The sequence below is a fragment of the Saccopteryx bilineata genome, chromosome 1 (assembly GCF_036850765.1).
Source record: "Saccopteryx bilineata isolate mSacBil1 chromosome 1, mSacBil1_pri_phased_curated, whole genome shotgun sequence".
NCBI lineage: Eukaryota > Metazoa > Chordata > Mammalia > Chiroptera > Emballonuridae > Saccopteryx > Saccopteryx bilineata.
Window position 1 is genome coordinate 243,677,301 of NC_089490.1, and position 14,948 is coordinate 243,692,248.

The following is a 14,948-nucleotide window of genomic DNA, read 5'->3' on the forward strand; positions in this document are numbered from 1 at the left end:
GTGGTGAGACATGTGAGTGAGGCTTGGCCACGCCCATGTCTATTCTGATGCCATCTCCTAGCAAGGTTTTAGGTAAGAATTATTTGATGTGTATTTATTGAGCATCTATTATGGGCTGGGCATGAGTTGCCTTGGTGAACAGAAATAGACACAGGTCTCTGTGATTGTGGGGCTTATTGTATTCTAGGAGGAAGAAAGACAAGCCCGGTGAACCAGAGAGTAAATACACAGGTGTGGACTAGTGACGCTGCGGAGAAACTAGAAACACCGAGGAGTCGGGAGTGTGAGGGCTGTTAGGCAGGTACAGACATGACCACACTTTTAAATGGGGTGGTAAAAGAATTAAAGGGACAAGCAATGTGAAGAAAAGCCAGTAAAAGCATCCTGGGAGGGAATGTACTTACCTGACATGGCCTGGGAGCAGCCAGAAGGGCTGTTGCAGGGGTCGGCCGCACAAGGTCGTGGGGGTCAGACCAATGCTAAGGATATGAATCACTCCAGGGTTTTGAGTCTCCTCCCCTCCCCTCCCCTCCCCTCCCCTCCCCTCCCCTCCCCTCCCCTCCCCTCCCCTCCCCTCCCCTCCCCTCCCCTCCCCTCCCCTCCCCTCCCCTCCCCTCCCCTCCCTCTCTCCTTTCTTTTCCTTCCTCCTTCCTTCCTTCCTTTCTTCTTCTTTTTTTTAAAATTTCCTTTTTAAAGTAACAACACTCTGGCTGCTATGGTGAGACTAGGCTTTGGGGGTTAGAGGAGAAACAGGAGACCCATGGGGAGGTCACTTCTGTAATTCAGGAGAGAGGGAGTAGGTGACTCAGTCCAGGTATAGCAGTGCGGGTGGGGAGAGGGCCCCGAGCTGGGGCTACATTTCGAAGCTAAAGCCAACGGGATTTCCTGATGCATTGGATGTGGGCGTGAGTAAAAGAGAGGAGGCAGGAACAATGCCAAGACTTTAGCCTGATTGGCTAGAAGAAAGGACTTTGACGGCAGCTGGAGGATCAGGAGTGGGATGTGTTACATTTGTGAAGTCTGTTAGACTGCCACATGCCAAGAAAGCAGTCAGATAGGAGTCCAGCGTCCAGAAGAGAGGTTGTGGGCAAAATGTGGGCATTTAAAGCCAAAGGGGGATGGGACCAGCAGGGGCAGGAGTGTACGCACTAAAACATTAAGACGCCAGAGAAAAGGAGAAACCAACAGAAGCTTCTGCGAGAGAGAGAGGTAAAACCAAGAGAACATAAAGGGTCCTGGAAGCAAAGTGCACAGTGTGGCAGGAGGACAAGGACCAACTGGCAAATGCTACTGCTAGGTCAGGTAAGGTGGGGACAGAGAACTGGGCGCTGGATTTAGTAGAGGGCATCGGTGACTTAGAGAAAGGCATTTCAGTGACATGGTGAGGTGGATTAAGGGAAAATGGGAAGGGAAGAGACACTGGACTTTGATACTCTTTTAGGAAGTGTTGCTGCCTAGGAGAGGAAAGAAACGGTGGTAGTTACCAGGTAAGAGGGATCAGGAGGGTTTTTCTGAGATGGGGGAAATAACAGTAAGTTTGAATGATTTACAGTGCAGGTCCCGTAAATAGCACTAGGACATCTTCCTGTGCTAGGGTTCACATAGAAAACCCAATAAAATATTACTGGTGGTGTCGTGTGGGGATTAGAAGAGAGATAGAGCCTGACCAGGCGGTGGAGCAGTGGATAGAGCATCGGACTGGGATGCGGAGGACCCAGGTTCGAGACCCCGAGGTCGCCAGCTTGAGTGCGGGCTCATCTGGTTTGAGCAAAGCTTGGACCCAAGGTTGCTGGCTTGAGCAAGGGGTCACTCGGTCTGCTGAAGGCCCACGGTTAAGGCACATATGAGAAAGCAATCAATGAACAACTAAGGTGTCGCAAAGAAAAACTGATGATTGATGCTTCTCATTTCTCTCCATTCCTGTCTGTCCCTATCTATCCCTCACCCTGATTTTTTCTCTGTCTCTGTAAAAATAAAAAAAGAGAGAGATAGAGTGAAACAACATAAAAATGATAAGGAAAGGAAAATATAGATATTTAAAGATCAACACATCTTAAATATTATAAATTTGGGGAGAACTGGTTATCAGCCATGTCTAGATCAGCCCAGTGTCTTGTGCCAGCTAAGTTGTCCAGTGCCTGGTACACGGTTGGCATTAATCTCCCCCTCCTCTGACAGTCCAAAAGGTCCAGCTTAATTCTGTGATAGAAAGAGATCAGCTTCAACTCTAGACGTATAGACCTCGTAATATAGATGGGAGATCTAAAGCCAGTATTTCCTTGAGTGGTAGTGGTGAACCTGGTGTAGACCTGATTGTCAGGCCAGGTGACACTCAATTTTTAGTTCATCCACTCTCTTGATGTGTGAACCTGGACAAGTCTCTGATCCTCCATTTTCTTATCTGCATCATGGGAACTGTAACAATGACTACCTTATAAGGTTGTTATAAAAATGCAATGAAAAAATAAATATAAATGTTGACACACACATGAAAAAGGAGCCAGTAAATTAGTTTCCTGCTCCCTTCTAAAATAGAAATTAATTTTATTTCCATCTTTAGGTTCATTTTCTACTAACAATTCAGAATCACTTCTTCAAACTCTTGAAATTTCAGACTCTATTTCTGTAAGAGATTTTGTTTTCAAGTGTCTAAGAACAACAACAAAAAAAAGAGCGCCTGGAAAACAAGCCTTTTCGCCTGTGTTCAAATAACTGGAAGTGGACAATGTAGATTTTTCTAAAGCTTCCCTCACACCTGGTAAGAGACAAAGCCTTAGTTGTCTCAGTGCCTGGGCGATTTTCTGAATGGATTATACATGCTTGAAGTGAGGGTTTCATGAGTACTCTCCATTCTTGCTACTCCTTAGCTGTCCTCATGCACTAATAGCCCAGATTCGAAAGGGAGGTCATTCTAGACCCTTGGAATCCCAGGGCTTAGCAGATGTCACCCAACTTACTGTGTACACTGCTTGTGCAACAAGATCAGGGATGGCTGTCGTTCCTGTTGTACAGGGGAAGTAAGAAAAGCACTTGCAAATTGTGGAAATGCACCCTTTGTCTCTGGGATTTATCCAGAACATTTCTGGGATATCTTTAAAGGACATTTTCCAAGATAACTGCTCTTCCCAAGTCAATCATGCCATTCTCATTAGTCTTCAGTCAATGAGGAGTGAAGGGGGAAGGCAGCTAGCTGAAGCCTAAGGGTTGCTAAATATCACATGGGAGTAAAAATTTCACGGGAAATATAAGATGAAGACAATTGTAGTTACCAAAATACCATTTTTTCACTCCATAAGATGCACCGCCCCCCAAAGTGGAGGAGAAAAATGCCCGTGCGTCTTACGGAATGAAAAATACGGTATTTTATTAAATATTTTAACACACCATTTGGTTCAGAATATATTTTTTCTTATTTTCCTCCTTAAAACTCTAGGCATTCTTATAGTCAGGTGCATCTCATGGAGTGAAAAATATGGTACTTCTCATAGAGAATAGCTGATGATTAGAAGATATATTTTGATAAAGATACTTTGGGGTGAGGTGAATGGCATAAAACCCTCAGGGAGAATTCTTGTTAACAAAAGCGTCCTTGAAATTTCCTGTAAGGAAGATGAGTCCAGTTATCTACAGAGCTTCTAAGTTTTTCTGAGTGGTCTAGGCAAGTCTGCGGCCAGAGCTGAATTGCTGGTCAATACACCTAAAGCTGAAGGCTATGGATCACTCACCCTTCTTCATGGTACCCCAGGCAGTGAGCAGTAGAATGGGTACCCTACTGCTGGCACCCAAACACAGGATGCCGAGACCTCCAGTCTTTCTTACTCATTTCTCATATTTTTGGCAGACAGCCTTCCCCTTGCAGGTCAGGTACTGGAGGATCTCTCTCTGGGATTTGACCAGCCTAAGAGGAAAGACCTAAAATAGTGGTGGTATTAAAAACTTTTGAAACAACTGTAATAAAGTTCACAGTCAGGGAGTCCCACTAACACACACAAGCTTACAATGAGCTTTTTATTCCTGAATATCTAAATATGAGCAGATAATCAAGGCTTCTCAGGCATCCAAAGAATGTCTCTGACGTGAAAGATAGAAACAAAAATTATAAAACAGAAAGAAGCAACTTGGAAGAAATAGGAACTATGAGAAGGAGAAAAATGTAAAAAAAACACACGTAAAAATTATTCACTCAGCTCCTTAGAGAGATAAGATATCGCAACCATGAAACATGAGTAGAATAATATATAAAAGGAAATACTAACCAGAGGGGAGAAAAAAAAGAGCTCTTGGATTTCAATAACATGCTATCAGAAATTAAAAATTCACTATAAAGGTTAAAAAGAAAGTTGGAGAAATCTTTTGGAAAACAGAACAAAGAGAAGGCAGAGAAGAAAGGAAAGAAGATAAGAAATTTAATGCCCAGCCCTGGCTGGGTGGCTCAGCAGTAGAGCATTGGCCCAGTGTGTGGAAGTCCCGGGTTCAATTCCCAGCCAGGGCACACAGGAGAAGCACCCATCTGCTTCTCTGCCCTTCCCTTCTTCTTTTTCTCTATCTCTCTCTTCTTCTCCCTCAGCCAAGGCTCCATTGGAGCAAAGTTGGCCCGGACACTGAGGATGGCTCCATGGCCTCTGCCTCAGGTGCTAGAATGGCTCTAGTTGCAACAGAGCAACGCACCAGATGGGCAGAGCATCGCACTCTAGTGGGCATGCTGGGTGAATCCCGATTGGGCACATGCAGGAGTCTGTCTCTCTGCCTCTGGCTTCTCACTTCAGAAAAATACAAAAAAAAAAAAAAAAACAATGCCCAGTTCAGGACATTAAATATTCAAATAATACCCATACAAAGAAAGAGTGAGGAGGATGACGACAAACAACAGAGACCACAGAGGCAGCCCTCAATCACCAGAGACGAGATGGGCATTGTTGCCATGGTTGTCAGCTGAGCTGAGCAGTAATCACAGGACTGACTGGTGGAGATTCTCGGTGTTGGCTGGTTCATCATTCATCACCGCATTCCTAGAACTGAAATAAAAATAAGCCTACTAAATTATTACTTGGTTTGTAAAAGTCTAGGCCTAGTGAACAGAAATCTTACTGGAATCAACACAATTTTTTAAAAAGATGGTATCACTTTGAAGGGGCACCGAATTATTAGTTCACAAATCTGAGTTCAACATTTAGTCTGTTAATGGTATCTATTCTGAGACAACGGACCCCGCAAAGGACACAGTTTAGGCCTAATGGCTACCTCATTTAGGCTGAAGGTCTGGTTGTTGGTGGCCTGGCCTGCAGGCTCCCAGGGAGGCTATGGCCAGTCCCCAGTGTTGACTTTTCAAGTTCAAAATCTAATGTTCAAGGCCATTTCACTGAATCTCCTTGTTGCTGTTGTCACTCTTCTATAATTTGTAATTTTTGCTCTCATGTAACTCTTGTTCTATTTATTCTGCTTACACATGGACTGAAGTTACGCTGCTGAATATATAAAACTTCTCAGGCTCATGAGAAAAGTCACCTTGTGTGGGGACTCTCACACTTCTACAGCCCTCTCCCCTGGAGTCTGGGCCAGCCCTGTGATTCGCTTTAACCTGTAGCATGCAGAAGTGATGCTGAGTTTTAAGCCTCACCCCTAGGAAGTCATGAAAGCACCTGCTTTTTCATACTTTGGGGGAAACCACCTGAACGTAGAAATTCTAACTGCCCGAGAGCGCCATGTTGTGGGGAGGCTCCATATAGCTACAGCAGGACTAGGCCACATGTCGGACGGAGAACTAAGCCCAGCTGGCAGCGAGAACCAAGAACCCAGACCCTGGTCACCAACCCCAGCTATGCTCTGGGCCCATGGCTGTACCAGCAAGCCACTGTGTGAGGGATCCATCTCGGACCTGGAGCCTCCAGCCCAGTCGGGCCAATACTGCTGACACTGTGCGGAGCAGAGACAAGGTGTTTTCACCAAGTCCTGGCCATATTGAAGAATCATGAGTAAATGAATAAGATTATTTTAAGACATTAATTTTGGGGGTTGTTTGCTGCTCAGTAACAGATAGCTTTATTTCTATTTTTGTTTGTTTGTTTATCTGTTGTACTTGGCACCTGGGTCTGTGTTGGGCTCCATTTACTCATGCAGCTATGAAAAAAATGCTAATTGGAATTTTCTTTGCATATATTTCTGTGGGCAAGAGCTTTCTCTTTGGGTAGCTATCCAACTAAGGAAATATTTCAAACTGCTCAGACATGCAAGGGACCAGATGCCCAAGAAGCTATGAATTCACTGGTCAGAATTGTCTAATATTTTTTTAAGTTTTATTTTTTTTATTTATGTATTTACTTACTTATATATTTTTTTACAGAGACAGAGAGAAAGTCAGAGTGAGGGATAGATACGGACAGACAGAGGAACAGAGAGAGATGAGAAGCATCAATCATCAGTTTTTCGTTGTGACACTTTAGTTGTTCATTGATTGCTTTCTCATATGTGCCTTGACCATGGGGCTACAGCAGACCGAGTGACCCCTTGCTCAAGCCACCAACCTTGGGTCCAAGCTGGTGAGCTTTGCTCAAACCAGATGAGCCTGCACTCAAGCTGGTGACCTTGGGGTCTCGAACCTGGGTCCTCCGCATCTCAGTTTGACACTCTATCCACTGTGCCACCGCCTGGTCAGGCAAGTTTTATTTTTTTAATGTTTATTTTATTGATTTTAGAGAGAGATGAAGGGAGAGAAAGAGAGAGAGAGATAGGAGCAGCTATCTATCTGTTCCTGTATGTGCTGTGGCCGAGGATCGAACTGGCAACCTCTGAGCTTCTGGACGATGCTCTAAGTCTAACCAACTGAGCTGTCCAGCCAGGGCAGGATTGTCTAGTATTTTTGAGGCCCAGAGTTCCACTGCCCTGTGGCTTTATTGCCTAGTTTCGCCTGGGGCTGAGCGCAACCTCCCTTGACCTTGAGCACGCTCTTAATATTTTTCTGGTAAACTCCAACTCTTGGTCCTCAGCTTGCTCTGTTTCTGGGGAAGACCTACTTACTCCATTCCCATAGTTTGTGTGGGAAGGCATTGTTTCTCAGAAAAAAATATTAGAAAGATGTCCCCTTAGAAATAAACAGACTTCTTCTTCTATGTCCTTTTGAAGTAGTTCCTTTCAAACCCTCCCCCATCCCACAACTGCTAAGTAACAGACAAAGGGTTCGCCTGTGTTATACGAAAGTGGCACCGCTGAAAGCCCTTGTTCACATGTGAGAATCAGCGGGCCTCCCTGCTGCCCTATTCCACCCTCCTCAGGGATGGGAGGCCCTGCCCACCCACGGGCCCCTCTCAGCACTCCCAGGACTCTTCCCTTCCTCCTGGTGAAGCCTTAGCTGAGTGTGTTCTGCTCATGGGACCCCCCACGTGCTGGGGGCTGGGTTGTGCCAAGAGAGAGGCAGCTGAGTGACCTGGCATGGCGGAAAGCACGGAGTTTGGAACCAGACACATCAGGATCAGAATCCTAGCTCTAATATTTCTCTAGTTGCAGGACCTTAAGCATATTACTTAAACTCTCTTGAGTTTCCTTATCCAGAAACTATGTTCTATCACAGAGGTCGGGAACCTATGGCTCACGAGCCAGATGTGGCTCTTTTGATGGCTGCATCTGGCTGGCAGACAAATCTTTAATAAAAAATAATGTTAAAAATATAAAACATTCTCATGTATTACAATCCACTCATTTCCTACCGCTCATGTTCATGGTTGCAGGTGGCTGGAGCCAATCACAGCTGTCCTCCAGGACCACACCAAATTTTTATTGGATAATGGAAAATTTTAATTTAATGTTGTGGTATGGCTCTCATGGAATTATGTTTTAAAATATGTGGCGTTCATGGCTCTCTCAGCCAAAAAGGTTCCCAACCTCTGCTCTATCATGCTCCCTTTATAGGGTTTCTGTGAACTTTCAAAGTAAGGTATATTCAGAACATAGAGTGGATACTCAAAAAAAAAAAAGTAGCAATAATAAAGGTGATGATGATTGATTCTAGAGAAAGAAATAGGGGTCCAGCAGTTTTTTTGTTTTGTTTTGTTTTGTTTTACAGAGACAGAGAGAGAGTCAGAGAGAGGGATAGATAGGGACAGACAGACAGAAACAGAGAGAGATGAGAAGCATCAATCATCAGTTTTTCGTTGAGGCACCTTAGTTGTTCATTGATTGCTTTCTCGTATGTGCCTTGACCGTGGGCCTTCAGCAAACCGAGTAGCCCCTTGCTCAAGCCAGTGACCTTGGGTCCAAGCTGCTGAGCTTTTTGCTCAAGCCAGATGAGCCCGCACTCAAGCTGGCGATCTTGGGGTCTCAAACCTGGGTTCTTCCACATCCCAGTCCAACGCTCTATCCACCCAACAGTTCTTGAAGGCTTTATTCTACCAGGCCTGCCTCTCCAAGACAGACAGACGGACAGACAGAGAGGGTGGGGGAGGAGAAAGAATATGAGATGAAGAACTGAGAGATTCCCTGGACTGCATATCACCTACAGGTTTGCCACATGGGGCTGTGCAGGTTGGGCTCTGCATTCCCACCAGACACCAGTTTTTGGGGCGCTGACTCTGAGGCGTCCTGGCGGTAGTGACGAGTAACACCTATGTGCTGCTGCTGGGCCCTCCCAGCCCACCCAAGCCAGCTGTTAGATTTTCAAGAATCTTGCAAAGCAGCCATTATAAAAGTTAACATGTAAGTTTACAGTCAAAAGTCATCACTTTCTAGGTATTTACTATATCTTGTATCATCTGTGTTCATGAGATTATTTACCTCTGGTACTGACACCTTGGAAACACTGCACCATCTCAACTCAACTCTGTGGTCAATGACATCACATCGGTAACTTAAAGTTGGCCACGGTGTGAGCATTCACACCACAGAAGTTGGCACCCACGACCAATTAGGGGATTTGAAAATGCTTTACCAGTGCTGCACTGAGTGCAGACAGGGTTCAGACAAGCGACCAGGAAGAAAAAGTACTGCAGCCTTCTGCAGCCCAGGACGCGATGGTTACATTAGACCAGAAGCTGACACTAGCAAAGAAAAGAAACAGGCCGTGGAAACAGCAAGCTGTAGGGTGCCCTGCCCTCCCCCTCCCGCTCTGCACTTACTGAGCTCCCTGAACCCCCACATTGACAAGCCCACAGCCACCGCTGTGTGTAGCAGCGGCTGAGGGACCACGGGGGCACTGTGACTGCAGCCTTGAGCCACGGGCAGTGTTTGGACCGTAGTGCACAAGTGAAGGCTGCAGCTGTGCCTCGCGGCTGGTGGTCTGGGAAGGCTCATCTCTCAGCCTTGACCCCTGGTTGTACTTGCTTCATCCCTCTCACTCCTCTGATACAATGGGAACAGGAGACAGACAGACCATCCGCTACCGGACAGTAAACTCAACTTTGGGGGGACAAAGTCCAACTTGCCTTTCACTTTAATGAAAGACAATAACCCAACACTATACAATAACACCCGATGCCATTATAGCACACAACATAACACTAGACTGCCCCATCGGCCGTGACAGAGAGTGGCTCAGATGAGCCCTAATGGGGAATTTGCTGTCACCATTACTGTTAGAACCTCAGTGGTCGCCGAATATCTGAGGAACATTAGCTGGCATGTCTTCCCTAGAACAGAAGTTCCCTCTTATCCCTTGAAGTGTGTTAGCAGATTTGGTGACCTATCCAATCCGCTTTTCCCCAAATCGCCAAACTCTGTGATCCTTCCCTCTCTCTGTTTGGGTGCGTCTCTGTCCGGCCCTGAGGTTGCTCTCTGCAGATCAGCAGAGCGGGTAAGAACTGCGGGCTGAGGTCACACAGTGCAGTTGAATCCTGCTGTCACTCATAGCTGTACAACTTTGTGCCACAATTTTCTCCTCTGTGAAGTGGGAATGGTGACAGCTACTGCACGTGATTATTGTGAGGATTAAATGTTAGACATATTATGTACTGAGTTAAATCACTCAGAACCTCTGTGAGGGACATTAGGGTTCAAAATGTGTCTGTTATAATTATTCTTTAGTTATTTCCATGTGAAGATACAGCACTCCACCCCTTCTTCATAGTCCCTCCTTATTTAGAAATCTCTTTGTTTGAATATGACAAGTTAACCACTAAAAAAAGAAAAAAAAGTTACCAATTTCTTTTCCTAATGTCTTACATAAATTTAAAGCTATTATCATCTACCCTTCTAGCCTGAATTTGCAATTTTTAAGCGAAACATAAGGTTGTAAATGGAGTGACACTGACCTTAAGATTTCCATCTTGTAGGCATTTTATCTGACATGCCCCTATTTAAACCAGTTTTCCAATAAACTCTTTCCTGCTCACAAAAAAGACTGTTCACGTGTGAAAACTACTAAAAAATGACACCTTAGGGTGTCACTCTGTGCACAAAGCCTTGTGATGAGCAGGCCGTTCCCAGAGGTGGCCAGCTATGGAGGTCAGCATCTCCCCCTTACTTCCTTTCCTGTGCCCTGCCCCACCCTTGCTCTGCCCCACCCCTTGCCTTTCTCTCTCCTACTTGGAACCCTGGGTTTGTCACTGAGGACATTTTGTGTTTAGCATCCATCTGTCTAGTTTTTTTTTTTGTATTTTTTGTTTTGTTTGTTTTAATGAAAGTAAAAATGGAAATAAAGACATCTACAAAACATCATAATGCATTTACACTCTCCTCCCTACCAAGATCTTTATCAAATCATGAACCTGAAGCAAGGTTAGCAAGCCTTGAATTGCAAATGCTGAGAAAGGAATGCAGAAACACAGAGGGAAGGGCTGATTACTAAAGGTCTTGGCACACCCAGCCACTGAGAGCTTTCTTAACTAAAGACAAGGAGGCTGCAAGGGAGAAGAGACAAGTGTGGGAACTGGGTGTACTAGTGATTTAACCAGGCAACTTGTCCAGGGGTTAGAAAGGGGGAGGGGCCTCAGCGTTGGCCTGCCCCAGTTCACCTACAAACTCCCTGCCTGCTTGTCCTGTAACCACAGTCACTTAACATTCTCAAAGCCTCAGTGCCCTCATCTGTCAAATGATATCCATGGGTTGTTGCCACAGCTACACGCCATGATCACTGTGTAGTTCCAAGCACTGACTTTGGAGCCTGTCTTGGTTCAAATCTTGGCTCCATGGCAGACTCACCAGCTGTGGGATTTTGGAAAAATGCTTGAACTCTGTGCCTCAGATTCTTATCTGTAAAAAAGGGTTAATAACACCACCTAAGGACAGGATAATATATGGGATCAGTCAGAGCATGTTTAGCATCTAGTATGTATTAGATGTTATTCTGCCTTTAGGTGTAGCTGCTTCTGCCTTGATTTTGTAAAGTACCCAGCATTACACTTGACACAGTCAACACTCAGTTATTACTCTCAGTTATTAAGGTGCTTAGTAGTTAGCTCTCATAAAAGTAAAACTGCTCTTTATAGGAAATTATACAGATCGAAAAGGGGAAAGAGAAGTTGATCATTTTGAGCCAACTACAATAAACTTCTGATTTTTTTCTCAGGGTTTGGCTCTGCATAATTTTGATTTGTATGTGCATGCATTTTGTAGACTGCCTTGTTCTAACAGAAGCATTTCCCCATGTGATTATAAACTCTTCGTGTCATTTTTTTTCTATCTTTTTTCATTTTTTCCTGTTTTTTTTTACTTAGAAATTAAATTCAATTGGTTAAAATTGGTCAGTAAGAATACATAGGTTTCAGGTAAAGCTTTCGTATCGTTTGGACTGTTGATTGTGTTGTGTACCCATCACCTGAAGTCAAATCATTTTCTGTCACCGAATACTTGTCCCTTTTAGTACCCTCCTCCTGTGGTAACTACTAATATGATGTAAACATTATTTTAATAATTTTAATGATAGGCCATTGATTACACATTTGTTACTATAATTGACCTGCCTAGAAATACGAGTACTAGGTCATAGTAGGATATATTTAAAAGTCCTCATTGAATGCCCAATTACTTTCCAAAAGCATTATGTCAAGTAAAACTATAATCAAAATGTATAAAAACACAGTCTTTATAGAACTGGATTTTATCATTGTAAAACACTCGTTTCAGTTTGTAGATAGGCAGTGACCCTCAGGGCTGCAGTAATTGTACTTCTTTAATATTCATGTGTTTTGAATATTTCCTTGTGTGTGTGTTTTTAAACTTTATCTATTTCAGTGACTTGTCTGTTCTGCCCTTTGTCCATTTTTCTCTCTAAACCATAAAATGTTTCTGTTGTATTTTGTATGAGTTCTTTATATATTAAATGATACCAATCTTGTTTCTGTCTATAAATATTTGTTCCTAGCCTATATTTTATCTTTGATTGTTTTGACAGCAAGAAATTTTAAAATGTATATATTTGTTGTATAATCTGTTTATTTTGTGTATGACTTGCTCTATTAAGAAAACTTAAATATGCAGGGGTGATTGGGGTGAAAAGGTGGCGGTCTTACTGGTTTTTGGCTACAGATGTATTTTTCTAGGAAACAAATACAGTCCTCTGCTCTACCAGCTGAGCTATCAAAGGGACCAGATGTAGTGTTTTAATTTTTTAATCCATCTGGGGTTAAAGTTATGTTGGTGTAAAGTATGAATTAAGGCTTGAAATTGATTTTCTCTTCTAATTTGCTAACCAACTGTTCTAATGTCATCTGTTGAATAATTCTTCCATTGAACCAAGATACCTTTCTTATCATAAATTATGTTTTCGTACATTGTGGGGTTATCTGTTTTCTTCCATTGATCTGCCTATTCATTTCTGTGCCAATACCATGGCGTTTTAATTATAGTTGAAGGGTATTTTAAGTCCACTATTTCAAGTGAGAGACCAGCAGAGCTAGAACAATTATGTTAATGTGAGGACATGGAAAATAGATACTTGCACATGCCTAATAGTTTTGTTCTCCTTGCCCATTGTTAGGCCCTGAGCATGTCCAGAGTGATTGGTATTTGTTGAAAGGAATTACTCAGTGATGTAGATGTGAGCCTAAACAGCCTCCTAGGACAGGGCTCCCCTGGACCACTGTCGTTTGCCTCTGACTCTGCTGTATCTGTTCCAGATGAATCCCCCCCACACACACCCCAGCACAGAATAGCATCTTTTTTCACATCTTGATGGGATGCTAATGTTCATCTATAATGTTTACATCTTGAGCTCAGGTGAAGCGATGTGACTAGCTCTGGTCAATGAAGGTGAGTGGTAATGACTTGTGTCACTACTGAGAAGAAGCTTGAAGAACCAGCATATGGTTCACCAGGCTCCAGATAGAGGCTGTTCCCATTAGCCTAGGCCCCACAGTGGGGACAGCATGGAGGCGAGTTGCAGCCTCAGCAGTTTTGTAGAACGAATGATCAATTAGTCTTCATTGTGTGAGCCACTGTGTTTGGGGGCCATTTATTACAGCAGCATGACCCAGCCTGTCCTGACCGATGGCAAATGTCAAAATATTTCACAATCGGTGTGACATGAGCACTGACTGATCAATGTGAACAGCAGCCAGGACACCATGGAGGTGCAGCCAGCACAACTGTTAGCCTTGTCCTTCAGTCAAGCCTTAGCATCCCAGCTCTTTAAGGAGACTTTGCATATCTCAGATCTCATTTACTGGGCATCGATTTTCTAACTCAGATTTTATGGTCCTGTCTTTTCTATGACCAATGACATGCTTTTCTGTGCTGGACAGAGACAACTTCGTATTTTATTGTTTCAGCTATGTTTATCTTCTCTCCTCATTGGGATCATAAGTCCTGATAGGCATGGTCAACGTTTATGCAACTCCTTCACAGACTGCAATGACATATTGGACCTCCCCTCATTCATTCACCGACATGTAGTACATGCACTTCATATTTTCAAAGCCTATGTGTGAGATGCTCCTTTATACTTTGTTAATTAACCGTAAGACCATATTGATTCTAACTGAACAGATCTGCACAGATGATCTAGCGCTGGAAACAATAGGGGGAAGAGGAATATTGCCATCCTTTTAAAGAGAGGGGGGCATAAGCCCTAATGATGACAAGGCTTGGTCTCTGGCGTCCAACCGCCCCATTCCTACTCCCACTTATGAGGTGTGTGATTGTGGCAACTTATTTTCCTTCTCTCAGCCTCAGTTTCCTCTTTTGTAAAAGTCATCATAAAGATTAGATGAGATAATATGTGTAAAGCACTTAAGCACAGAAATGATTAAATCAGTTATTTTTATTTGCCTTTATTACTAGGTTATCCCAGTAGTCTTTTGAGGTTCCCTTGTTCCTGGTTGGCTGGTTATTTTTGGCACTAAGTTCCCTGTGTTACTCCTCAAGGATCTTGAGTTGTCCTCAGTTCCTGGTCTGTCTCCATCACCATAGGAATAGCTACCTAACCTCTCTCTCAGAATTCTCATCCCTAAAACAGGACAATATTAGTGCCTACCTCACAGAGTTGTAATGGGAATGGGTGAGTTAATACACCCAAAGTCTCTGAAACTGTACTTGACATACAATAGGCAGTAATTTTCAACTGTGTTATTCTCCATTTCCACATTCTATTTGGCATTGTTTACTGAATATTAGGCTTTCATCCTCCCCTTTTTACAGACTCAATTCCATTACGTTCTTCTGCTTCCAAAAGCCCATGTTCCCACAACGTGCCCCTCACTACCCCCGAGCCGTCTTGAGGCATAGGTCTAATTTAGCTGTTCCCACGATGTCTCTTCTGGGAAATAACTTTGTAAACTCAGTTTGCCCCCAACCCTAAATCTGGGGAAATAAAATTTCCCCATTTTCTTATGTTACTGTTTAAGATGCTACTAAAAAAGGGTAGAGGGCAAGGAAAGACTTGCTATCTTGGCCCAAGAGCAGAATAAAAGGATATGCGGTTGATATTTTGGCAACAACTACTGTCCCATGTAGCAAATCTGTCTGTTCCCATCAACATTCCCTGGTTCTTCCAACACATGGTCCTGCAAGTGACTGCAAACATCCAT

General features: G+C 43.7%; 1 protein-coding gene across 4 annotated transcripts in view; it reads left to right on the plus strand.

Moving 5' to 3' along the window:
• The window catches only part of EGFLAM (EGF like, fibronectin type III and laminin G domains), a 156,161-nt gene that overhangs the window by 34,547 nt on the left and 106,666 nt on the right, over positions 1–14,948 (plus strand). The window contains exon 1 of one of the 4 annotated variants that reach the window (XM_066240014.1): positions 1,026–1,302. The exons of the other annotated variants lie outside the window; for them this stretch is intronic. The gene's annotated coding sequence lies outside the window, so the exon portion shown is untranslated. Of the gene's footprint in view, positions 1–1,025; positions 1,303–14,948 lie in introns of those variants that run through there. 4 annotated transcript variants of the gene reach the window in all.